The following is a 26,003-nucleotide window of genomic DNA, read 5'->3' on the forward strand; positions in this document are numbered from 1 at the left end:
TAGAGGGTATTTCCGTAGTAAAATCTGTCTGTTATGAGTGCGTGGTTGATGGTCTTTCTGGATTCGGGGGGATCCACTTGAAGGTCTTGTGAAGGATGCAGACATTTTGAAGGAAATGGAGTAGATGGCATTAATCTGTCAGGTAATGGTGAGGGAAGAGTCAAGTATGATGCAGAGGTTCTGGGCATGGCCTATGGGAGTGGAGGGTTGCCAAGAGTGGTGGGCCACTAGGTGTTGTCCCATGCTAATGAGGTGGGTCCGAGGACGAGGAACTCTGTCTTCTCCAAGTTCAGCTTTAGACAACTGCTGCTCATCCAGGATGCAACATCTTTCATTCCTTCCTGGAAGCTGAGTCTGATGGTGTTGGGTTGCTTCGTGAAGGATAGGATGAGTTGAGTGTCGCCAACATAGGATACTATGCTGAGTCAATGTTTTTTGACGATGCTGGCTAGAGGGGTCATGTAACTGTTGAAGAGCGTGGGGCTGAGCGATGATCCTTGGGATACTCCACAGTTGATCGCTGTGGGTTAGGCGAGGAAAGGCGGGAGTCTGATTGTTTGGGTTCGTCAGTGAGGAAAGAGCAGATCCAGTCGAGGGCATTTCCACGTCGTGGAGTCTGGCAGTCAGGATGTGGTGGGAGACGGTGTCGAAGGCTGCTTAGAGGTCTAGTAAGATGAGGCCTTGTGGCCCTGGTTGAGGAGGGTGCAGATGTCATCTGTGGCAGCGAGGAGGGTGGTCTCGGTGCTGGTGTTGCTGTGGAATCCGTATTGGGAAGAATTGAGGATGGAGTTGGCTTTGATGAAGTTCGTGAGCTGCTCAAGCTAAACGGATCAAAGACAGAAGTCATGCTTTTGGGCAAGCAATGGACCACCATCCCCTCTTCGGTCTGGCCAGACGTCTTCGGGGAAGTACCCACCCCGAAACAAGTAATTAAGACCTTAGGAGTCTGGCTGGAACCCGAGCTGTCTCTGAAAACCCAAGCAGCCAAAACAGCAGGCACCTGTTTTGGTCTCATGCGCTCCATCCGCAGGATCCTCCCACTACTTCCGCCCCTATCTAGGAAACTCTTGGTCCAAGGCCTGATCCTTGCGCGGCTAGACTACAGTAACACGGTCTATCTAGGAGCTCCTGAAGCCACTATGGCTAAACTTCAGTGTACGCAAAACGCAGCTGCCCGGCTCCTTATGAATCTCCCTTCCAGATTCTCAGCCAGACCAGCGATCAAGGCCCTCCACTGGCTTCCAATACGACAAAGGATAGAATTCAAGGCCCTGTGCACCGCACACAAACTTCTCAACGGTCTCGGCCCTGCTATCCTGAGAGACCTGGTTACCCCCTACAAGGCCCCCAGATCCCTACGCTCGAACAATGAGCGTCTGGCCAACGTCCCCAGATACAGGAAGGCACGCACCGGCGGTCGACGCTTTTCTGTAAAAGCATCCTCAGGATGGAACTCACTTCCTCGCCCCCTGAGGCAGGAACCCAGCCATCTCCTTTTCCGGAAAAAATTGAAAACGCTGCTGTTCCCAAAATAAAGTCCCCTCTCCCCTCTGGTCTCCACAAATGCTACAGCGCGGGGATGCCTCCGGGTCACCAGGCGCTCTATAAATCGCTAAATAAATAAATAAAATAAATGTAGACGATCTTCCCATTGACTTTGGCCATGAAGGGGAGGAGAGAGATGGGTCTGTAGTTTTTGAGGTTCGTAGGATCTACGGAGGGCTTCTTGAGGAGGGGCTTGACTTCTGTATGTTTCCAGTCAGTGGGCAAAGTTCCAGATTCGAAGGTTGCATTGATGGTGCGTTGTAGCTTGGATGCTGTGGCGGCTCTGTGGAAGATGTGTGGTGGGTGGGGGTCTGTGGGGACTCCTGAGTGAATGCTCTTCATGGTTGTGGCAGTGTCGTCATTGGTGGTTACTGGGGTCCAGTCAGAGATGGTAGGCTGACTGGCGTTGCAGGTGGTAGGTGGGGATTCAGTGTATGGTGTCCATTTGTTGAAGTTGTCATCAGGGGACTTGATCTGGAGATGGAAGTAGGAGCCTAGTTTGTTGCAGATGTACTGGGAAGGGGTGAGGTCCTTTTGGTGGATCTGATGTGTTGGTGGTATTCTGTCATGGCATTCTTGAAAGTGGTCCGAGCTTCTGGGATGTTGATGTTTCTCCTTACTTTCTTGAGAAATCTGCAGGTGCATCTGGATTCATGGAGGTTGGTGGTGAACCAAGTGGCTTTCATGGGACGTTGTCTGTCGGTGTTACGGAGGGGGCGAACTTGTCTGTGCAGTTGGTGATCCATCTGTTTAGTGAATATTAAATGGGCAGCTCTCCCACCACGCCAGGGAGAGCCGTGGCGTGCTCTTGCTTCTTGTTTTTCTTTTTCTTAGCAGCCTCACGCTACGTCTCTCGTCTCGGGCTGCCCAGTCTCACCCATGTACCCCACTTGCAGAGACCCCACTTGGGGGGACAGTACTGAGAGCCCACCACCTGCAGCCCAAATGACTCCCGGAGCTGACAGCGCTCCAGCTTGCTGCTGCGGGATCCATAAGCACTCTTCTGTTTGTCCTGCTCGCCTGTATGACTGTGGCTGGCCTCCCACTCCCCCCAGGCACAGGGAGCGAGGCGGCCGGCCACGGGGGAGTGCGGCAGCACACTCCCATTATTCTTAATGCAATCAGAGCTCAGGGATGAGGTCCTAGGCCCCGTTCTCCATCGATGGTGGGGGGAAGCGGAATGGTGCTTCTCCACCCCCTCCTATTTTTTTCTTCTTATGGCATCAGGATTTATGGATGGGCTTCAGATGCCCCAACTCAGAGATCCTGCTGGGGGGTAGGGTTCCCGGGTAAACTGAAGGAACGGGAAGGGGGCTCAGAAACACCCTATCCCCCACCAGTACCCAGCAGCTTCTTGGCATCGTCCCTCAGGACCTGCCCACCTCGATGGAAAGAATCGGGTGGGCAGTGGAGCCCGACGAGCTCCGAGGACAAGAAAAGTGTAAAAGCTTGCCAAACTTTCAGATGTCATATCTCTGGCCCCTTTAGGCTAATTTGGAAGATCTTGGGCTTGTCTTACTCCTGGTGGTGAGCTCTATTCACCAGGGGCAGTTGCAGCACCCCGTCTCACCTTCAGAGCAGTGCAGTCTTCAAAGAGCTGGTCTTCCTGTGCCAGCTCTCCTCTTAATCTTTACTTCTGCTGCAGGCCCATCCTGGAACAGTGTAACAGCTGAGTGATTGATGGAGATAATTCCACCCAATCCCTTTCCTCCTCAGGAGCTGGGAGAAGTACGGCCAATTACTCCTTTTGTGTCGGGCAGTCTTTGTTCCTGCTGCTGAAGAAAATGTAATTAACTGGGCACAGCAGGGTGGCACAAGGCCAGGGCTCTGATCCTGAGCTGAACCAGGGAAATATCAAAAATCTGGATGACCCATAAGATGTACAGACATAATTTTGGATGTTACATATTGGGGGGCGCATTTACAATGTCCGTGCATCACTTTTATGCCCACCGAGCATCACTATTGGGACCTTTCAGGGGTGCAGCGTGCTGGTCCATATTTACAAGGCTAGGCAAAGACACCCTCTGCGGCATTTCTTGGCCTTGTAAATATGGGGGAAGGCAATGCCTTACGCTGCATGGAAGTGGCATTTCATGGGGGCAGCTATGGGTGTTCCCAAGCAAAATCCATGGTTTTTTACATTGCCTCAGATTTTAAACTTAATGTAAATCTGGGGCAGCTCCAAAACTAACCCAAAACTAATGTCTTCCCAAAGCAGGCAAAATGAGGAGAAATGTTTACATTTCTCCCCGTTTTTTCCACTTTCCATGTGTGCTGCATTCTACATATAGAATGAGGAAAATGCCTCCAAAGGTGCACAAAAACACTCATGCCAACAACACAGACACCCTTTCACAATGGTGCAAGGGTGCCAGTTTTGGCGCTCAGCTGCAGTTTGTGCATCAGCTCTGGCAGAAAGTACAGGAACGCACCATATCCTGTAGATACAGCTAACCCCTGCCCTTTTCTTTTGATGTACGGCAGCACAGCTAGAAGGCTTGCAGTGCTGCACTACTCAAAATATTGTAAATATGCCCCTGGATGTTCTTGCACAGATTGCACTCCAATGCAAGATGTCAATGGTCTATGTAGGCCAAGGGGTAGTAAAACTACCCTCTAAGGCAATTCCCTCCCTATTTGTATAATGAGATACCACTACAGGCGGCAAAACAGTAAAGTACACTGACTTTTCCTATTAGTGAACACTACCCTTACAAGGCTTATCCTAGGCAAATACCCAATCTTGCAGAGTCCCCATTGCACCATGCTACCTGTGCACTGTTACCGGGCTGTGCACAACAGTAGTTTCCCACACGCAGCAGACACAAGTGGGCCCACACGTGTGCACATGTGTTAACCTGTAACCAGCCAAGTGCCCCTTACACTTGCTGCATCGCTATGACCTTCTCTTAAAAGGCAGATACTGGAGAAACATGTGCAGTCTGTTTTACATGTGATAACCTTTGGTGAGGCTCTTGTTGTGAGACTCACCCATGGAAAAAAGTCCTCAAACCAGGTGATTGGAAAAGCAAAAAATTCAAGCATACTGAAGGGACAGAATGCAATTCACGACACGTGCCACTGCTAGCTGAAAGTAGGGAGGGTATAGACATCACTCATGGGTACTCTTACCTACTTAGCGGTAACAAATGGCAATGGGTTCAGACCAGAGACAACATTCGCCAGATGTCTGCTAACACTGAGAACTTTCGCTGGCCCTCCTATGCTAAGACCACCACCTAACTCAACCATGTGGCCACAGATCCCTACAGGGAGCCTAGACTACACTAAGAACTTTTCTGGTTCTGAATTAGCTGCATCCAGGACACTATCCACCTACATGAACTGGGCAGGTCCGGACCCACCCTTACCCTGGGTCATGCAACGCTACATCCACCACATCATTCCTAGCAAAGATTTAGTACCTTTACGCTGACACCAATACAACCAACAGGTCTAAAACCTGCCCCTGGATCACTGGTGCATCCTTCCTTCTGAAGGACACACAATCCAGTGCCCTCACTCAAATGAGTCACACAAGCCCCTTGAACAAGCTGCTGACCATCACTCTTAGTAGTTACTCTGGGGTCTGTGCTGCCGCCACCCTTTTGGGATGACTCTGTCCCCTAGGGAAACATCCATTACAATGCAGTGATTGCAATGACCTACCTTTACAACACAACTGTTACAACGCAACTGCCTTTACATTGCATGTTATTACAATGCATCCCATTACAACGCATATCACTACAAAGCATGCCATTACAATACATACCAATACAACGCATGCCATTACGACACATTATAAGGTAAGCAATGGAGATTGTCTTAGTATTAGGGTGGGTATGGGTTTTGGGGTAAATGGGAATAGTAATTTTTACCCCTACACTATTCAACACTTTCCCTACTGTTGCACTCACTTGAGTGGGAATAGTAATTTTTACCCCTACACTATCCAACAATTACCCTACTGTTGCACTCACTGGAGTGGGAATAGTAATTTTTACCCATACACTATCCAACACGTACCCTACGGTTGCCCTAAAGGTATTATGCGTTGTAATGGTATGTGTTGTAGTGAAATGCGTTGTAATGGTAGTTTTGAAAAATGCGTTGTGATGGCATGCGTTGTAAAATCATGCAATTTAATGGTAGTTGCGATGTAAAGACTGCGTTGTAAAAGCATGCATTGTGACATCATATATTCGTCCCCTAAGGGGACTCCAGTCCAATCACTGAGTGCTCCTAGTTTCAGTTTATTTTATTATGATTTGGAATTCCGAGGAATTCCACATAAAAACAAAAAACAAAAACAAAAACCAAAAACAAAAAAGCATTTCATACAAGTCATTGTGCAAACAATAAAGAATTACAACATCAATATTGTAAAAACATCCATTTAAAAATAGGAAATCTCTTTTCTTGGTTATCTTGTCACTTCAATATTCTGCATAATTCAAGTGTGGTACACTTACGGACAATAATCATCAATTTCCAGTAAGAGCACCGTATTGGCTATCACCCTGGTTTAACACATTAACTGAGGTTTCGAAGGCACACAGACGGAATAATATACGATTATCATCCAATATACACATATCAATAAAACCAAAACAATTAAAAAACCATCATATAGGGAGATCATGGAATAGTATTAGCAGCAAATGATTTTTATAAAGTGCTTAATAAAAGTGCTAATGCAATCAGTAAAGTGCATAATGCATTAAATACCATCTTCCAGGACATCTATTAACAATAACTGAATAGCAGCAGTGTACCTAAAGGGATGCACGAGGTAAATAGCAAGTCATACAAAATTGCTAGTACTCAATACAATTTTATGAAAGAGTAAAAACTGCAGCGGATGGTTTTTATAAAGTGCTTGAGAAAGTGCTAGTGCATGAGATATTCTCCATATATACCAAGCAGCGATGGAACTCAAAAGCTGCACGTGGGCAATCGATTATCAAGAAAGAGGAAAAAAGTACTGATGCTCTGTACAATTTTTAAAGGATGTTTTCCAACCACCCGTAACAACAGTATAGATTGACAAACAGGGAAATATTAACTACTTAAGGCAACTATCATGTGATACGCGGGTAAAAAGTACTCTTTACAATTATTTTGCTACTATACATGTGGGGTCTCATAATACTATTAACGCCTAAGGGACAACTTAACCCCTTATTTTTAAAAGACATTTAAAAATTCTTTAAAAAAACCGAAATTTTTTAAAACATATCAATTCGGATGGAGGGAACAGAAGAAAATGTTGGGCCTGCTCTGCTGTGGAGATGTTATACTGGAAAAACCCATGCCTTAACTATTTGCGTCGTATTGAATAGAGTGCTGGGCACACAATCAAAACATGATTCAGGTCTTGTATACCACTAGCACATAAGTGACATTGCTTTAATGCTGTTTTATTTAAAACTGCTGCCCCTTCGAACTCTAAACCGCAGATACTTAAAGCCTTTAAATAATTCCTAAAAATTGCACTTTTCCGCATCATGTTTACAAAAATTTCCTTGTGCAACGCTAACCTTAACAAGTTGTCATGACCATTTATCAGAGCATTACACCACCTCAAGCAAGCAGCCATTGATAACACATATGTTGACAGAAGGCCAAATTTGAGCCTAAGTGCCGCGATTGGCGCAGCATGACTCAAATTGCATATTTGGCGCCAGATCTTTCCTTCCACTTTCTAGAACTTTGCCCACTCACTCTCATCTATTGTTTCGCTTGCATAATTCAGAGTTGGTGGAATCTTTATTTTATAAACTGCAATAGCATGTGAAAAATGTCTTTTCCCGCATTGCAAGTACAAGCGATTAATTGCGGAGGCTTGTGAGATAGCTTCACTTTTGCAGTGATCCAAATGTCTCTTAGCTGAGCACCTGTTTGTGAAAAATGTTCCTAAGTAAGGGTAAACTTTTACTACTTCCATTTTTTCATCTCCCAAGAACCATTACAAATTTGTTCTAACGTTGCAGCCATTGTAACGTATAATCATCACTTTACTCTTTGAAATATTTATTTTTAATTTCAAAGTATGTTTATTGAGTTTTAAAACAGAAGAAACAGGCAGGGCATAGCAATAGACAGTCAGCAGGCAAAATAGGCAAGCGAGACAGACAAACACGTCTTCTCTAATAAGCGTTAGGTGAGCAGGTTGATTATGCCCAGATGGAGAGGCGGTGCCCGGAGATCGAGAGAAGCCCCTAGTCGGAGCAACAAGTAAAGAAGCCAGCCCTGAAGACCCGCCCTCCCCCCCAACACCCAACTTTAACGCCCACCCCTACCAGTACGCCATTCTTCCATAGTGATTGTGTGAGCTATAGCTAGTCTAAGCGTATCAAGGCACCTCGGGTCGCATTTGGTCCACCATGCAGTCCGTGAGGCGCAGGATGCGAAGGTAGTTTGGGCAAGTGATTTCATGGAATTCCCTGGATAGCAACGTCAGGAGCGGTCGCCAAGTAGTTCGGAATAAGTCAGACGTGTGTGTGAGCGTGGCCTGGATCCGTTCCATGCCTAACGTGAACCACAACTTGTGTAACCAGCCTGTGTGGGTAGGTGAGGTAGTGGAGCCCCAGCGCGACAGGATGTGTTGTGACGCTGCCTGCATAGCGATGCCCATCTGTTTGCCGCGAGCTGATCTCAAGGGGAATGTAAGCGCGTTGGGGAGCCCAAGGAGTGTGTAAGCCGGGAAGCGTGGGACCTCAGTGTCAAACGTGGAATCAATGTCGTCCAAGACAACCTTCCAGTATTCCTGCAAGGTGGGACATTCCCACAAAAGGTGAGTCAGTGTGCCCCGGCCGCCACAGCCCCTCCAACACAGCGCGCTTCGGGTCGGGTTGCCTTGGTTGAGTCTCGCCGGGGTAAGGTGCCAGTAGATAGCCAGTTTTATCGCCGATTCCCTAGCTTTGGTATTGCGGGTAGTGTGGGCGGCCCTGTAGTATATGTGGTTCCATTCCATTGAGGAGAGAGGTCTGCCGAGTTCGGCTTCCCATCGTCGCTGGCCAGCAGTTTTAGCAGGGTCGGCAGCAGGGGAGAGCATCCGATAAAGGTCTGAGATAAGATGTTTATCTGATTCCTTGGACACAAGCCAGCGTTCGAACGGCGTCATTTGCCGGCCGACCAAAGGGGCAACGTCTGGCTGCAAGAGCCAGTGGCGAATTTGGAAATATTGAAATATGTGAGGTTTATCCACTCCATAGTCTCGCGAAATGTCAGCGAGAGAGAGAGAAACCCCTCCACATCAAAGAGGTGTCCAGCCGATCGGCAAGGTGTCTCGCGCCATTGCAGGAAAGCTCGAGTATCCGTGCCGGGCGGGAATGCGGGGTTATCAAAGAGAGGGGTGAGTGGGGATGGGAAGGTCGTGAGGCCCCTTTTGACCACCACCATGTCCCAGGCTGCCATAGTGGTTCGAGTGATAGGGGAGCGGAGGAGATAGCGCGGTCTGTGCTGGCGAGCAAGAAACGGAATCTTCCACAAGGAGGTCTGAGCCATTGCCCTATCCTGGAAGAGCCATCTCTTCTCTGATTCGGGTCGGAACCGCTCCACTAGATATCGGATTTGCGAGGCCTGGAAGTATTGCAACAGATTTGGGATCCCGAGGCCGCCCTCGTCAACAGTCCTGTGCGCCACTCGTTTATGTAGTCTGGCGCGTTTCTTCTCCCACACAAATTGGTGAATGTCGTGTTGGAGGTCAGCTAGCATTCCCGGTGGTGGTGATACCGGGAGGGTCTGAAAGATATATAATATCTTGGGTAGGACCGACATCTTCACCGCCGCGATCCTGCCAAGTAGGGAGAGGGGCTGTTTCGACCAACGCGCGAGGTCGGCCCGGATCTGGGACGATAAAGTAGAATAATTGTGATTGACCGTCGAAATCGTGGAGGAGGTCAGGGTGACCCCCAGGTATGGAAGCCTAGTGGTGGACCTCAGTTGGCATCCGAAGGTAGGTGACGGGTTATTAGGGAGAGCATTGCTGCCCAGGGGTAGTATCAGGGATTTCCCCTGGTTAACCTTGAAACCCGATACCGCGCCGAATTGTTCCAGCTCCGCCAGGAACGCCGGTATGGAGCTAGATGGGCGGTCCAGAGCGGCGATTATGTCGTCCGCGTACAATCCTACCACGTGGGGTTCGTTGCCGAAAGACATTCCCGTAATGTGAGGATTGTCGCGGATTTTCTGTGCTAGAGGTTCCACGTAGAGGGCAAATAAAAGGGGTGAGAGAGGGCATCCTTGACGGGTGCCTCTCTGTATCTCGAAGGGGTCTGACTTGAGGCCTCCCAGCCGGACACAGGCCAAGGGACGGTGATAGCAGCTCGCGATCCAGGCCTGAAACCGGTCACCCAGGTGATAGCGCCGTAGCACAGCCCGTAAATAGTTCCAGTCGACACGGTCGAAAGCCTTCTCTGCATCGATGGCTAGTAGGGCGGAATCCGAGACCTGAAAATGAGCTTTGTCCACGAGGTGCAGGAGCCTTTTGGTGTTATCGCTGCATTGGCGGTTCGGGACAAAGCCCGATTGGTCCGGTTCGAGGATGCCCGGGAGGCAGGGACCTAGACGAGCCGCAAGTGCCCCCGTAAACAGTTTCAGATCCAGATTGAGTAAGGAGATGGGGCGGAACGCGGAGCAATGCGTCAGGGGTTTGCCCGGTTTAGGCAGGACCACAATGTCGGCTGCAAGCATATCGGGCGGGATGGAGCTCGGGCCTTCAAAGGAATTAAACAGCCTGGCGAGGATAGGCGCCAGGACATGGCCAAAGGACTTATAAAAGCCCGACGAGAAGCCGTCAGGACCCGGAGACTTGAGCGGGCGGAGGCGTGCAATGGCCGCGAGGATCTCGTCGGTGCGGATGGGGGCATCCAGGGCTTCCGTGCTCGCCGGGCATAATGGCGTGATGTCGGCAGATTGTAAATAGGCGTCAATGGCTGTCGGTGATGCCTTATCCGCGCAGTATAGAGAGGCGTAGAAGGAGCGAAAGGCTGAGGCAATCTGTGCGTCCTCAGTAATAGCATCGCCGGCGCTGTCCAGTAGTGTCGTAATTTTGGAGCGTTGGAGTTTGGCTTTCAAGGCGCTGGCCAGAAGCCGGCCGGTGCGGTTGCCCCCCACGTAGTACGTGTGACGGAGGCGAAGAGCAGCAAATTCTGCCCTGTCGGTGTCGAGGCTGGCCAATTGAGCCCGGGCGGCTTTAAGTTGGCGCCATATTCTCGGGGCACATGTGCGGCTGTGTACTCTCTCCAGCTCTGCAACCTTGTTAGAGAGGTCGTCCCTCTTTTCTTTACGAAGTTTGGCGTCCGCGGCCGATATCGCTATCAGCTCCCCCCTAGCGACAGCTTTCAAGGCCCCTCACAGGGATGACACCAACACATCAGGGGTGTCGTTGTGGCCAGGTAATCTGATATGCATTTATGAAGCTGGCGGGCTACCGCCGGCTTCTGTAAGAGGGTTTCGTTAAGCCTCCACGACCCCGGAGTGCATGGTGATTTGGGCACGCTGAGCGTCAGTTCCAATGCCTTATGGTCGGAGAGGGCTGCCGGGACAATCGACACTGTGGCGATGTGAGGAAGGAGGCCCGATGAGCCCAGGAAGTGGTCTATGCGCGCATAAGTGTGGTGTACGTGTGAGTAAAATGTGTACTGCGTTGTGAGGGGGTGTATATCCCTCCAAAGGTCCGAGATGTCTCTGTCATGCAGCCAAGTTATGCCCTTTTGCGAAAGTGCCCCGGTGTCTCCATAACGGTGCGCCGATCTATCTTTGTCGGTGTCCATGACAAGGTTGAGGTCCCCCCCCTAGGAGCATGTGGGTGTGAGGAGCTTGAAGCGTTTCCGAGATTGCGGATAGCAAGAAGGGTTCCTGACCCGTGTTGGGGGAGTAGATGGAGCCTATCGCGTATGTAGTATTGCCTATTTGGAAAGTATGGGCTAGAAGGCGCCCTCTGATTTCCCCTATTTTGGCCCCTGCCTTGCCCTTGAAGCGCCGCGATATAAGTATAGCCACCCCCGCCTTTTTTGATGGGAGAGAGGAGAAGAATTGCTGCGGGAAGGCGCGGGAGCGCAGCCGGTGCCAGTCCTTAGCGAAGAGGTGGGTTTCCTGCAGCAGGCAGACATCGGCTTCAGAATTCTCTAGGTAGGAGATGATAGCCCTGCGTTTGATCGGGTTGTTGAGGCCCTTGACGTTAAGAGACAGGATTTTAAGTGTATCAGCCATCACTAAGGCATGTGGAGACAAACAGGCTCAGTAGTGCAAGACGCCGCGCAGTGGTGGAAAACGTAGGCAATCCCTGGTGTGCGGAAAGGTCCCATGGCGTACTGGTCCCCTCCCACAGTCCCCTCCCCCCCGAGGCCACCCTAACCCCAACAGAGTGGACCTGCCCAACCCCCCTCAAGTGCTGAACCCCCTTCCCCCAAACCCCCACCCCCTCCCAGAACAACCCCCCCAACAAAAACTGGTAAAAGTCTCGGGCCTAGTCGTGCAGGGCACAGGTCCGTAGAAAGTCAATGTAAGGGGTACCATGGCTGCAGCCCAATTGGCGGCTCCCCGGCCCAATCCCCAGTTAAGCTATGTGCGAGTGAGAGAACACCCCCAGAAAGAACAATGTTCTACAGATCGGGTGCTGTGCTATCTGCCACTTCCTGTACAGCCGCTTCACGTTCCTGGGCGACTGTGATCGGGTCCGGTCTCGGGATAGGTCGCGGCATTCTCCTCCTGCGGACCGTCTGCCAGCCGTCTCTTGTAGGGCGAGACGGGTCATCCTGCGACCGGGACGGAGAGGCATCTCTGGAGGTTGAGCCGTCCGGCATGTCGATCCCCAGTAGGGAACAGGTGTCACGGAGGGATCTGAGCTGATGAAGGGAGCCGTTCCATTTAAAGATCAGACGGAACGGGTGACCCCAGGAGTAGGGTATCCCGGCGTCTCGCAGGAAGTTTGTCGCGGGCCGGAAAGATTTACGCTTTTGTAGGGTGATGTTAGAAAGATCTTGAAAAAGGGCTACAGGGTCATCTCGAAATCTGATGGGTTGCGCTTTCCTGGCTTCTCTAAGGATGCGTTCCTTCAGAGGAAAGTCTGGGAGGAATGCCAGGATGTCCGGAGGTGGTGCAGGTGCTCTGCGTGCCATGCCTACCCTGTGAGCCCTGTCAATTCGGATTTCAAAGTCGCTCGGTTCACCCAGGATGTCCCTGAATAGGTCTTGGAGGTAGTTGGTCACATCGTCTTTCTCAGCTCTCAACGGGACACCCCTGACCCGTATATTATTCCGCCTGGAGCGGTTTTCCAAGTCTTCGGAGTGCAATTGTAAGTCCACCTGTTGATCCTGAAGTCGCAGGATTTCCTGCTGGAGTCTCTCCACCTCCCCGCTGCGGGCTTGATCAGCGCCCTCCAGGGAGGCAACCCGCTCCCCCAGGCCATCAATGTCACGACGGAGTTCACGCTGCTCCCCTGCTAAGTCCTGTTTCAGAGTTTGAAAGTCCTCTCGCAATGTGTTGAAGAGGGAGGCCAGGAAGGCTTTAGTGATTGGAGCGGAGTCTTCGTCCGGCGGCTGAGGGCTCGCGGGGGGCTTCGGGGACGACTGTGGTTGGGTCTTGTCCCCATTCGACGCTGCTTTATGCATGAGATCCACAACGTTCCGGGTCCCCTTGCGATTAGAGTGCGTCATGATGTCCGGGACAGGGTGAGGGATCCAGTCGATGGGTGTCGCCGGGGGCTGTCGAGTGATCGCTCGGCCACGGAGGCGAGGCCAATCGTGAGGGGCAGCGGGCGATGTAGAGCCGGCACGGGGTCACTACGAAGGGTCAGGTTCGGCGTCCCGGGATGAGGATCCGCAGGCCCCTCCAGGAGCGGCGGTCTGGAGTAAGAGTCCTTCGTGGGGAGCTGCGAAGGCGGCACTCGGATTGTGTAGTGGCTAGGGAGGTCGCAGTGGCAGAAGTGACCAGGTTATTCGGGCTGGGGCCAACTGTCTACGCCGAGAGATGTCATGCTTGGTAGAGGAAGAGCAACGCGGGCCCAGGAAGAGCGCCCAGGTGCCAGGCAGAAGAGCAGCGCCTAGGCATCAGCAGGAGGAAAGTCTTGCAAGCAGGATGTCGCGGAGAGGTCCACAGACGGCCCCAGTGGCTGAGCGGAGGACCCCGGTGGATGGTAGGTGGCAGGCAACTGGCAAGGAGCTGGAGGCGATGGCTCCGGTGTGCGAGGGCCCGGTACAGCGCCCAGCAAGTCTGTGTCTGCGTCCGCAGCTGCCGAGGGCCACCCAACAGGGAGTGCAGGGACCGGGGGGGGGGGAGCGCTCAGTAGTCCCAGTCGCAGGGCGCAGCTCACCTTGTGCCTCCCGTCCAGGAGGCCGTTACCAATGCATGGAGATGCAGCTGGGAGGAGTCCCGCGTCGCCGGTGCTCTCCCTCCGCCGGCAGGCTAGGGGATGGGGAGGCTCCGGGGCGCGTCCGGTGGTGGGTCGTCGTCGCCTGGTATGATGTCCACTGTGGGTGACGCGGTGGGCAGTGATCTCTCCAGGTGCCCAGCAAGCCCACACCGGGGCGCAGAGTGGCTAGAGGCCCCCGGCGGGGCTCGCAGTGATCGGAAGGGCCGGGGCGGGTTGGCTTCAGCGTAGGTGGGTCCCCCCCGCTGGAGGCCGGAGGCGCGAGGGGGATTCCGGTGAGTCGTGGGGGGCGGGCGACTGACGCCCCGCCCGGGGTATGGCTCCGTGGGGCGGCGGGGTTGGTCCTGCACCACCGCCCGGTAGGCCCGCGCCGGGGCCTAAATTGTTCGAAGGCCTCCGCCGGGGCGCCCAAGGCCTCGAGGGGGCGGAGCCACCGACTCCGGCTCACCCCCTCCGGGGGCAGCCGATGAGGCGGGGGAAGACCAGGGGGGTGCGCGGGGCCGATGGCTAATGCTCCGCGCAGTGCAAGCTTCCGCAGGCCCGCCAAGAGAAGGCGCGGGTGGTCGCCTGGAGGCCCACGCCGGGGCCTGGAGTAGACAGTCGGCCGCTGGCTGGGCGCGTTACATCTGGAGGGGGCTGGGCGCACTGTCCTTCCCGGCAATCCGCTGCCAGACGCCCAGATCGCCTCTCCGCGGTCCGCTGCTCACCTGTGTGGTGGTCCGGCCAACGCTCGCAGCCGCCGAGGTGTGGATGTGTGGCGGAAGGGCTCTAACCTTCGTCGCCAGCACACAGGCCGCGTTGGCGGCGGAAGAAGCGGGGCATCAGCGGTCGTCGGCTCAGGGAAGTCCGGCCGGCAGTCCCCAAAGTAAGCAGTGTTGGTATGCGCTGATTTGGCCAGAAGTACAAGGGGGTGGCAGCCAGAGAAACGTGCGATCGGGGCACAGGGCCGGGGAGCCTCGCGATCCACGTCCTCTCAAGCCGCCATCTTGGCCACGCCCCGAAATATTTATTTTTAAAAAATATTCCTCAGTGTACCTAACTAATTCCGTCAGTCTTCTCTGTAACCCAATTGGAGTTAAGTCCATTATTATAGCATCGTCTGCATACAGCAAACAACTTATTTTCAAGTTACCCACTTGAGGAGGATCTTCTTTGCTCTCCCCTATCCGACTCGGTAGGTCATTTATGTAGATTGAGAAGAGCAAAGGGGCCAGAAGGCACCCCTGCTTCAGCCCATTGTGAGCGGATATTTTCTTTGAGAAGCCTTGAGTACCCCCTAACAAGACTTGGGTCCATGTCGAAGAGGGGAGAGCAATTATTAATCGCAAAAGGTTCCCTGGGATCCCCATAGTAACCAATTTCCTCCACAGCGTCCCCCGATCTACCCTGTCGAACGCTGTAGAGAAATCAATAAATGCTGTATACAACGGTATCCTCCGACCCACAGGGTATTTATCAATCAGAGTTTGCAGAACAGAGATGTTATCTAAAGTACCACTGTTCTTACGAAACCCTGATTGTTCTAGGGGGATTAAATTATTTCCGAATACCCACTCTTGCACGTGGCCAAGGATACTTTTTGCAAACAGTTTCCCCGTAGCGTCTAGAAGGGAGATTTGCCTAAAACTTGCAGGGGAGTTTTTTGGGCCCTTCTTATATAACGGGACTATTATACTACCCTTCCAAGAGTAAGGGATGTCCCCGGTGTTATAACAATGGATAAACAAAGGATGTAATAATTTTGCCCAATCACCACAGTCCTGTTTTATTATGGCTACCGGGACATCATCCGGCCCCATTGCCCCTGAGTATCTTGCCCCCTTAATGAATCCTTCAATTACCCCCCCTGATGGGGCTTCCACATCACCTGCCAATGCTGAGGTATTAATAACCCCCTCAAAATCTTCACCTAGTTGGTTGGGAGCATACAATTGGGATATGTACATAAACCATTTGGTTTCGGGAATCAGCATGGGTTGTGATTTTTCTCTTCCGTCACAATATTTTGCTATCAAAGCCCAGTACTTTCTCGTATCCCCCAATAGAGCCACTTCCCGAAGGGTAATCCATTTTTCATCTTCGGCGGCCCTACGATCAGCTCCTATTTTCCTTTTCTGAACCTGTTTTAATCTGTAAATCTCTTTTTGCCTTAGTGAACTAAAATCTCTAAATTGGGATCTAATCAACCCATTTATCTCCTTATTAAGTTTTTTAATTTCGCAGGAGATTGTTACTGAGGGAGCGCCTCTTATACTTTGCTTCTTTCTGCCCAATTTTCTAATAGCAGTCAAAACTCTTTCATATCTCTCCTAACTGGGCTCTCCCGATTTATATTAAAAGCGATATTCTTAAATACCCACTGAAAGTTCGGAAGTGACTTATGTGACCAACATGTACGACCATTGTTTCGAGAATAAGTTAAATTTTCGTTCCTTTGGTTCCAGAGTTCAGGTTTCTCGAAATTTTTAACTAAATTTACCACCAGAATATTATGATCACTCATCTTTGTAGGGAGCACTTTAAACTGTGAACATGCCCCAAACAATTGATAAGATACTGCCATATAATCAAGTAGGGAGTGGCCATATGTCCCATGAAAGGTGAGGGCTGCTGGTGAGTCCTCTGCGAATCTGCCGTTTAGTAATACAAGGTCAAGATTCCTAAGATTTTGCAAGAGAGAAAGGCCACGTTTGTCCGATTTCAAATTGGCCGGGAGTACTGCCTCTGGAATAGACCAAACCTCCTCCAGGTCCGGATTGGAGAAGGACGAGACAGTGCTGTTACTTATCTTTGCGTTAAAATCCCCTACCATCATTATGCATGCTCTTTCTTCATCATTACATAAGCTTTGTACAAAAGTGCAAATGGAGTCTACCAGTGGATTAGACGCCTTCCCTGGGGGTATATACACATTTACCAAGAACATAGACGTTGCGTGTTCCAAATGATCTTTTCCTACTTTTACTTTGCGCACATACAGCAATTTGAAGGGTGTATATATATGACGGGGTCCCATGCTATCTCGCAACTTAGCAAGATGGCTAAACCTCCACTTGCATGACCCTTTATAGATTTTTTTGCTACACAACAGTACACATAATATTTCTCTAACTGAAACTCTTCCTTTGCCCACGTCTCCTGAAGACAAATTATCTTGGGGGCTAGGTCTATTAAGGAATTAAGCTTGTGATTCGCTTTACCTAGCCCCGCCATATTCCACGACACAATATTTCCCAATTGTCTACCCCCGCTCTGAAGGTTTAATGTTGGTTGTTTTTGCCCCATTCAAAGCACTTGCGATCCAGCTCCATTTTAACACCTCATCTCCTCCATCTATTCTAAGGGCCTCTTGAGCCTCGGGAACTACAAGCTTAATTTCTCTTATGCCCGATTTCATTCCTATTGTTATTTCCATATCCTCACATTTTTTATTTGTACGTTCACCCTCAAACCCAGTGGAACCCTTCCCTTGCCAATGATAAGGTGTTTCTAGACTTTTGGGCGGTGCACCATGAGCCACTTCACTAATAAAAACGTCTATTCCTCTCTTCCTAAAGCCATCAACATTTGCCAAGATAAGAAATGACACTACCCCCGAAGTAAAAGTGGCTTTAGTTACATGTGGATTATTCCTCCAATCTAAGTGTACCAGTTCGATGTCTTTGCTGGTAATTAACTTTAGATCATCTATTTCGGATATGATTCTAAAGAGGGCACTTCTGTTCAATGACAATGACTCTGCATCGAAGAGAGGAGTAAAAAGTAAAGACTTATTCATTTGTCCAACGCCTGTACCAGAATACCTAGTTATATTAATATCTTCCAGGCTTCGGGAAGGATCATCATTTAGAATCCCCCCATTATTATTAATAACAGTCATAGTCATTCTCCTACTATCTCCCCCACTGCTATTTAGATCAGGTTTCAATGATGACAAAACAGGACCAGTTGATTCATGTGCAGCATCTTGTGGTTCTACATTGGGGGAAATTAGGGAGGTTTTTATTTTGGCCACTTTGACTCCTGTGATACAATGCCTGTTATGGTCCCTACTCATCCTGGCTTCTTCCACCCCATCTTTATTCAAAGAGGAGTTCAAAGTAAGAATTGTACCGTTCGGCTGAGGAGCAAGTACCTGCACATGGTTTAGACTCTCGAACAATTTAGGTTGCACCTCAGGCATTAAGTTATTTTCATCGGCGGGAGATATGTAAGTGTTTTCCTTTTCATTTGTGGATTGGAACCGCAGTTTTCTCTGCTTACGTTTAGGGAACCGGCGGTTTTTCATCTTCTTTTTCCTCCCACGGCTATTTTTAGCAAATCCCTTACTCACTGAAGAATCCTCCCCCACAACTGTAGTCTCCAGGATGTTAATTAATTCATTCGGTTGTTGAAGTATAGAATTTTTTGATTTAATCTTATTGAAAAGTGGGAAAACCCGCACTGGGTCTATTACAGGGGACACCGTTATAATGACCTTTTCCCCTGAAGTGGGGACCTTTCCCGACTCATTAAGGTTGACTTGAGACGGGCTTAAAATTACGTTTCTTATAGGCGACGAACTTTCAAAAGCCTTCCAACAATCCTTTTGGATCCCCTACCCCGGAGGCAATACCGAAATTATGCATTACATTGAGCGTTTGACATGCTTTCCTGGATGCTGGGGAAGAACTTTTCGCACACACTGGGGCTTGTCTAAGATGTTTAAGATCTAAAACCCCTCCTAAAATAGGCGTGAGGACTTCGAGAATATGATCAGAGTTAGAGGTACTTTTCTCCAGCAAAGATAACATTTGAGAGAGGATATTTTCCAATTTAAAAAACATGTTCATAAACCCCACTACCCCTCCATTCTCATTTACGCTCGACGAATATAGTGAGTTCCCTGCCCTTTTGTCACAAGACACTGGTGACTCTTCACCCGATAAATAATGTAAGTCAGAAGCCAAAGTTACATTAGTAGGGGTGCTACTGTACATAATTGGCATGTGAGTTTGAACTCCTACTCCTACTCGAGGTAAGTATACTTCTTTATCTCGAAAAAACTACTTATCCAACTCTGGAGTACCAGATTTTTCTAGCAGCTTCATCAGTTCAGCATTATTTTCTAATTGGATGGCAATGTCCGGTAAAGTAAAGTCCTCTGTTTTCGCCTGCCCATAGGAGAAACTGTGTTTTATCTGCCGATCTGTCTTAAGAGAAAAATCACTAACTTTTTTTAATGAACAGTTTGGCGTAACCCTCCGAGACTCTCTTACGTTGTCTTTTGCATGTTCAAAAAGGATTATCAGGTCTGCTAGAGGAGAAGGGGGAGTGACTTCCTTTTTTTCACTGTCCTTGACCAGAGGAGAGCCTGCTACCTCGACCCTGGATTGGGCAATTTCCATCTCCATTTCCGAGTTATTATCCTCCCCTGCCACTTGCTGCAAATCCGGTCTTCCTTCTATTAATGGGGGAACTCCATTGCATACACCCCCACTGGACTTGAGTATAGTTACAACAGGGTAGAGCGACTCTGGATGTATAGAATGACACTTCACTCTGTTCTCGGCTGTTACTTCGGAGACCATTGCTTCCTCGACTGAATTCCCCTTTTTTTCTTCTTCTCCATTTTTTAGAACTGTACTGCTCTTAGAGCTTCTTCCCCCCTTAGAAAACATTGACTTTACTGAAGGATAAGCCTTCAAAAGTGAAAGATGGTCCCCGTTTCTCCGCCGGCGAATAGTTTTCTGTGGTTTTAAGGGACTCAAGAAGCTCTTATCCCTCTGAATGTTAACTCCTAGAGTTTCTGCAGATTTTACTTTTGACTGTGAACGCAGTCGCCTGACTGACATTACCATTGCCTAAGACGCTTAAGATCTTAGACACCACTTAGTCTTGGTGCTCCTCCAGTTGTTGATGAGAGAAAGTTGGAAGATGATGACACAAAAGAGAGGAAGACAACAGTGTAAAAGACTCAGCCGTGGATGAGATGGAGGAATTGACTCCTCACGTACCACTCATGTGCCACCTTGCTCGAGGCCTGGGCGATTCAGCGGTGACCAAACCAGAGGCAACCAGAGCCACACGCTGACCCCATCTGGCTGCTAGGGCTATAGTGGGCGTAGCAGTGGCAGTATAGCAGTATAGGGAGTTTGAATGAGTATGCTCACTGTGGGACGTGGTTCTCCCGTGACACCTTTTCCTCTCTCAGTGTGGAATCGCTGACTCAGACTCCGTCACTAGGAACGCTCTTGAACTACTTTTGGGGGTTTTTAGGAGGAAGGGGTATGGCCTGTAGCCCCTTATTCTTCTCAGGATGACCCCCCCTGAGACTCTGTGACTCTCGTGCGATGGAACTCCGCTTTTGCTTATTGCTCCGCAGCTCTTTACCCTTCTGCCCAAGGGTACTGCAGGACCAGCAGCTCCAGAGCTCTCCAGAGCTCTCCCTGCCGCCTACAATCGCCTGCGGCTATAGCCTTTGATGCTAATGGACTCGCACTAGCCTCCGCCGTGAGGTACCGGTTATACCCTGGTCGGTGTTGCTTCAGCTCTGTACAGCTCTGTGCACCGCAGCTGATTGTTTACTCCTTAGTCTCTACGTCTTTCCACCTTTCCACCTGCTGAATCAACCCCCTGACCCCCCCACACCGCGCTGCCTTTTGTAATGCGGGGGGGGGGTTGGGGGGGACGGAGTGGCAAAAGGAACGGTATCGGTAACAGAAGAAGCCAAGCAGAGCGGAGCAAAGGAGAAAGCGGGATTGTGTGCTTTTCAGGCTGCGGGCCGCCACGGGTTACTTAGTTTATTTGGAGGAGCGGGGGGAAGCGGGGGAAACCGGGGAGCCACACCAACCTGCTCGACCCTGTCCTGGACGCCTCCACTCGGCCCCAGACCTTCCATGCCAACTCTCGCTTACCCGTTCGATTCCTCGGCTCCTCGCTTTCACGCCCACCTGCTCGGCAGCGTCACTCCACCGCAGCTCTGCAGCTCCGCTCAGCAGCTCGACTCCTTCGACTCGCTCCCTCAGAACATGTGACTCAATGTTTCTGTAAAATTCTAAATATGAGTGCTCCTAGATAATAATCACCCACAGGCAGTTCTCATCAAAGGAACCCTTTACCCGTGGACTCCCTCCAGCCCCACTGAGTCAATAGAAGAGCTGCAGTACACTGAGTGGTTGTGCCTGACTCAGGCCCCATGGAAGGAACTTTCCAGCCGCAATGCTACAACCATTAATACCAGCTGAGCACTATGTAGATCGCCCAGTGAAAGGTTTAACAAGTGGTCGTGAGGCCCACAAGCTCCCTTTCACAACACTCAGCAGAGAGCTTGTCCCCTCCTATTGGCTCCTTTCCTGGTGAACCAGGACTTCGAGTGGCTACAGGGTATCCACCAAAGGCAGACACACCAATATTGCATCAAGCAGGGGCCTGTTCCATCAGCGCCTCCTGCACTCCCTCACCAGGGGCATTCACCTCTCGGGTATGCCAAAAGTGCACCCAACAGAAGACTGCCATGTTCAGTCCTCGACAGCTGCCCATTTGACAGCCTAAAGTAACAGCCCTAGAAAGAAGTGACTAACCCATCCAAGTATGAAGCACAGGCCACTTTCACTTAAAATGGGCCCCACCTGGCCTCATGGTTGGGTCACTGTGGGGAGAACTGCCGCCGGCACCTAGCTCGGGGCTATGCTACCCAGTACGTCCAATGTTTGGCAACGTACTACATTGAGGGGCCCCTGGATATCCACCCCAAGACTCATACACAGTAGTGCACCGGTAGGCAGAGCCTTATGCCCACCCTCTCCATACTCTGGAGCCACACCCACCATCCACACTCAGCAGAGGACGTTCCCCCTCTTACTGAGCTTTTGCCTGGTGAACCAGGACTGCGAGGGGGCTCAGGGCATACCCCAAGGCTGGTACACCAGCAATGCACCAAGCAGCGGCCTGCTTAGAGCAGAACCTCCTGCGCACCATCACATTTTGCAGAGGCCATAACCTCCCAGCTGCAGGGCTTCCGCCCTCGGTCCTGGGACATGACCAAACAGAACTTACCTGATTAACCTTCCTGCTGGACATTTTCCCAGCCACCACCTCAGGTACAGAAAAAAAAACAGTCCTACGATGACATCCTACAATACTCTTGGGCAGTTGTGTACTCTACCCTGACTTCTCAGGATCCAAAACTAACCCATTCTGGGAATCTAGGGATTCCCACCCCATCTCTGATCTTGTCAGGATCTGTCAATACAACTTCAACAGCGGGAACCATAGCTCCACAGGGCAACCCACCAAATCGTTGGGGACCATGGGAACGACAACTTTCTCGCTCCCTCATTGTGGTACAATTTCTCTGGAGTCTCCCACCATCCTTGTGGGAAATGCTGGGGGGAACACTACTCCTGAGTACCCTCCCACCCCATCCTTCCAGTGGTTTCTTTCCTGCACTGATTGTGGGGAAAATGCTGTAAAAAGAATCACTCACGGTGAGCTCCCTCATGGGAAATCTGCACTGCCCACGGCAAGTGCGAGAGTTTCCTAGAGCCACCATTCACATTTACACCCAAAAAAAACTTTGAACCTCACTCAGAGCCTTGCATTCTGATAGTTGCTCATTAATGCATATGTAATGTGTGACAAAACTGCCCTTATCAAATGTTGTCAATGCGTACCATAACTGGGATGCTATGTTTCCCGCCTCTGAGCACCAGTGTTGGAAACGTCTATTAGTTGTGCAGGTGTCACAAGTAATAAGTCCACAATTATGATCTTTCCAGAAGAGATCCGAAAGATTGAAATTCATGACATCGCATTTGGATTATGCTAACAGCTTATATCCGGATCTTCCAGCTTTCTTGACTCAAACTAGAAATGATTCATCATCACATTTACATTTACATATTCCCTCATTTTAAACAGCTTCATTGGCTTCTGGTTGCCAAGAGGGTTAAGTTCAGATCCCTGAAATTGGCATTCAGAGCCATTAGAGAAAAAGGTCCCCAATTTTTAGAAATAGGCTTAGCCTAAACCAACAGGAAAGAGCCTTGAGATCTAACCACCTGCGACTCCTACTCATCCCGAGGTTTGCCAAAGTTCGTCAATTCAGCAGGTCTTTCTCAGTACTGACGGCCAAGCTCTGGAACACCTTGCCCATCCATCTTCGCAAGGCCGAGTCCGAGCACTATTTTAAGAAAGATTTAAAAACCTGCCTCTTCAATCAAGTTTAGATAGTAATGGCCAATCCTGCTCTTCAGTCTTGCGTTGCACGCTCGGACGCCACTGCTGAGGCAGCCGCGTGCTGTACAAATGTCTTTGATTGACTGACTATTGTGCACACCTGGAACTAAACACCTCATTGTAGTGTTTGACTCTTACAAATTGGAGAAGAGGAGCAGTACAAGACCTACTCAAGGGAGGGGGTGTGGCCTAGTAATCCCCTATAACTGGCAAGCAAAATTTAACAGAAAAGAAAGTAGTTATGCCGTTCCGATTGAAAGGTAGGTCAGTAAATTCCTCAGTGGTCAAGTCCGAGGGATCTGATCCTTCAGGAGCAAGAGCCCTCACACACCCCAAGGAATGTCATGCTTTATCATCGGGCAGCTCCTCGTTGGGCCGGTGCTGCAAAGCCCAAAGGGCCCACTGAGGGGGCTTTTTGCCAGAGTTATTTTGAACCACCGTTTGTTGAGTGCGAGTATGGTGGTGAGGGAGTATGGTGTGACTAGACTGCTAAGGATTAAAAATAACTCTTAGGGGATAGAAGATTAAGTTTAATGTGTTAAACCATAGGTTATGTTAAAAACAGGTATAGTCCAAGGTGGGTATAATGGTCCACTTTAGCTCAAGGTATAAGTGGTGGTCAACATGTTTCTTGCCATTTAAGTCGTGAAAGATCAAGGCAATTCATCGGGACCGTGAAAAACAAAAAAATAAATTACTCTTAATGAAACAGTCTAAGTCACATGTCTTGTCTAGTGCCATGCTGTTACACATGCAAATTGATATAGAGTATACCTTATTTTGCGGTCAACAAATGTACTGACCTAAAAGGGGAAGAAGAGGGGAGGGGAGGAGATGGAATGAGAGGCACAACAACAGTACATACATTTATGTAGTGACAGTAACTGTGCCTGATGGTATGCACATGTTAAGTGATTGCATGCTTGAATTCAGTGCCTCGCTGGTCTGACAGTGCATCAGGATCTCAGTCAGAAGTTAACCGGATAGAATTATTAATCGCAGTAGGTGAGCAAACATTTCCGGTTCTCAAGCCCAAGGGCTACATAACTGGGGGTGTTGATCCCTTTTGTGACAAATGATGTATGTTAGTAGAATGCGAACATTTTGATCGCTGTACTTTACAACGTGGTTTTCACAACGCAAGTCATTACAACGACTTGCGTTGGAGGGCGCTGGATTGTGGATTATTTTAATTTTCTATTCCAACTCCAGCCCACGTCACAGTAGGGAAGGTGTTGGAATAGAAAATGTAACTATTCCTTAAGCAAGAGCGCCATCCAGCGCAAGTCGTAGTAATGACTTGCGTTGTGATGGCTGCGTCGTAAAGGCCCCGCGGTGTAAACACTGCATTGTAAAGGATGTTTCCCGTGACAACGTTAGAACCAAACCTCCATGAGGCACATCGATATCAAAAAGGTGTATGTCGCTATGCATCTCATTCATACTTGGAATACATGCCAATTGGAGGTTGGTGTCTATGACAGGGTTTTAGTGAAAGTCGTAGCGTCAGGCATATATACACACCAATATGATCAGTGTTTTAAAATGGCAAGTAGCTTAAACTCTCATGTGCTTTGCGAGATGATTTTAGGTCAAAAGGTAATCAATGGTGCCTTACCGTTAGGTACAAGTGGCAATGCTCTAATGAGCCGAGCGGAGTTGCTCAAAGTGTCATCCCGCCTAGAGGCAAAGGGCTAGGGAATAACTACACAGTGCATAAGGTAACATTAAATTGTTGGAGATAAACAACTTAGAACTATGTAGATGTACTCACGGTTCCGGTTCGCCGCGGACAGCGTGCAACATACCTGTTGCTCTGCTGGCGCTCGTGTGTGAGTACTTCAGCGAGATCCATGGTTCTAGTAGCATGGACTTGTGGCAGTTCGGAAGCGAATAGACGGAAACTTGGATACTGTGTAGAAAGCAAACCAGGGGGCCATCTTGTGACTAAGAGATCCTAAAAACTCCATCCCTTCTTGGTCTTGATGGCAACACCACCTCAGCTAGCAATAGCAAGGATTGGAATACTCTCACTTCACTTAAGCGCCAATTGGTAAAAATCATGCTCCATGGCACTATGATGATAAAGCCAAGACCATATCAATCGCAAGGTATGGGGCAGCAATATGGGGGTTTACCAAACCCGACCTCATTCAAACAGAAGAAAACAAATTTTTACGGTCCCTTCTAGGCCTTCCACAATCCACAGCCACCCACTCTGTCTATCTTGAGTTGGGGATAGGATATATAACCGATATAATTAAAATAGCCCCTATCCTGCTATGGATCAAAATCTGGTTGAATTCGAACCTTTCCCTAAACCATAAGATTCTAAAGGACTGTATTAATTTAGATAACATGAAGGAAATCCAGTGGTTGTCCTATATAAAAACACAAGCTGTGTATATGGGGCGCCCTGAGATTTTTTTCGATCCAGAATCTTTATGTAAGGCTGACTTAGCGTGGGTAAAAACAAATTTTACCAAACTAAGTGAGGCAGAGCGGGAAGCAGTAGAATTATGTAAACCATCGGTCAGGGGCCATGTTCTGGTTACCTTGTCACTAGCGATGTCTCCTTATTTGTCCATTGTGACTAACTCTTTTCATAGATGGCTATTGACAAAATTCCGGTTCAACCAAATACATATGGTATTATGGGATTTGCAGGGCTGGAGTAGGCTCGAGGATGCTGCTCCGTGCAAATGTGATGATTTTTCTCCCCAAGACACCTTGCATTTTATGATTTTTTGTCCTCTGTACCTTGAGGCTAGGAAAAGGTTTATTCTTCCATTACTGAAAAAGATGAATTTTATTCAGCGTAAACCTGCTTTACTGTTTTTACAACTGTTGGAATCCC

Source organism: Lissotriton helveticus, chromosome 3_1 (assembly GCF_964261635.1).
Source record: "Lissotriton helveticus chromosome 3_1, aLisHel1.1, whole genome shotgun sequence".
Lineage (NCBI taxonomy): Eukaryota > Metazoa > Chordata > Amphibia > Caudata > Salamandridae > Lissotriton > Lissotriton helveticus.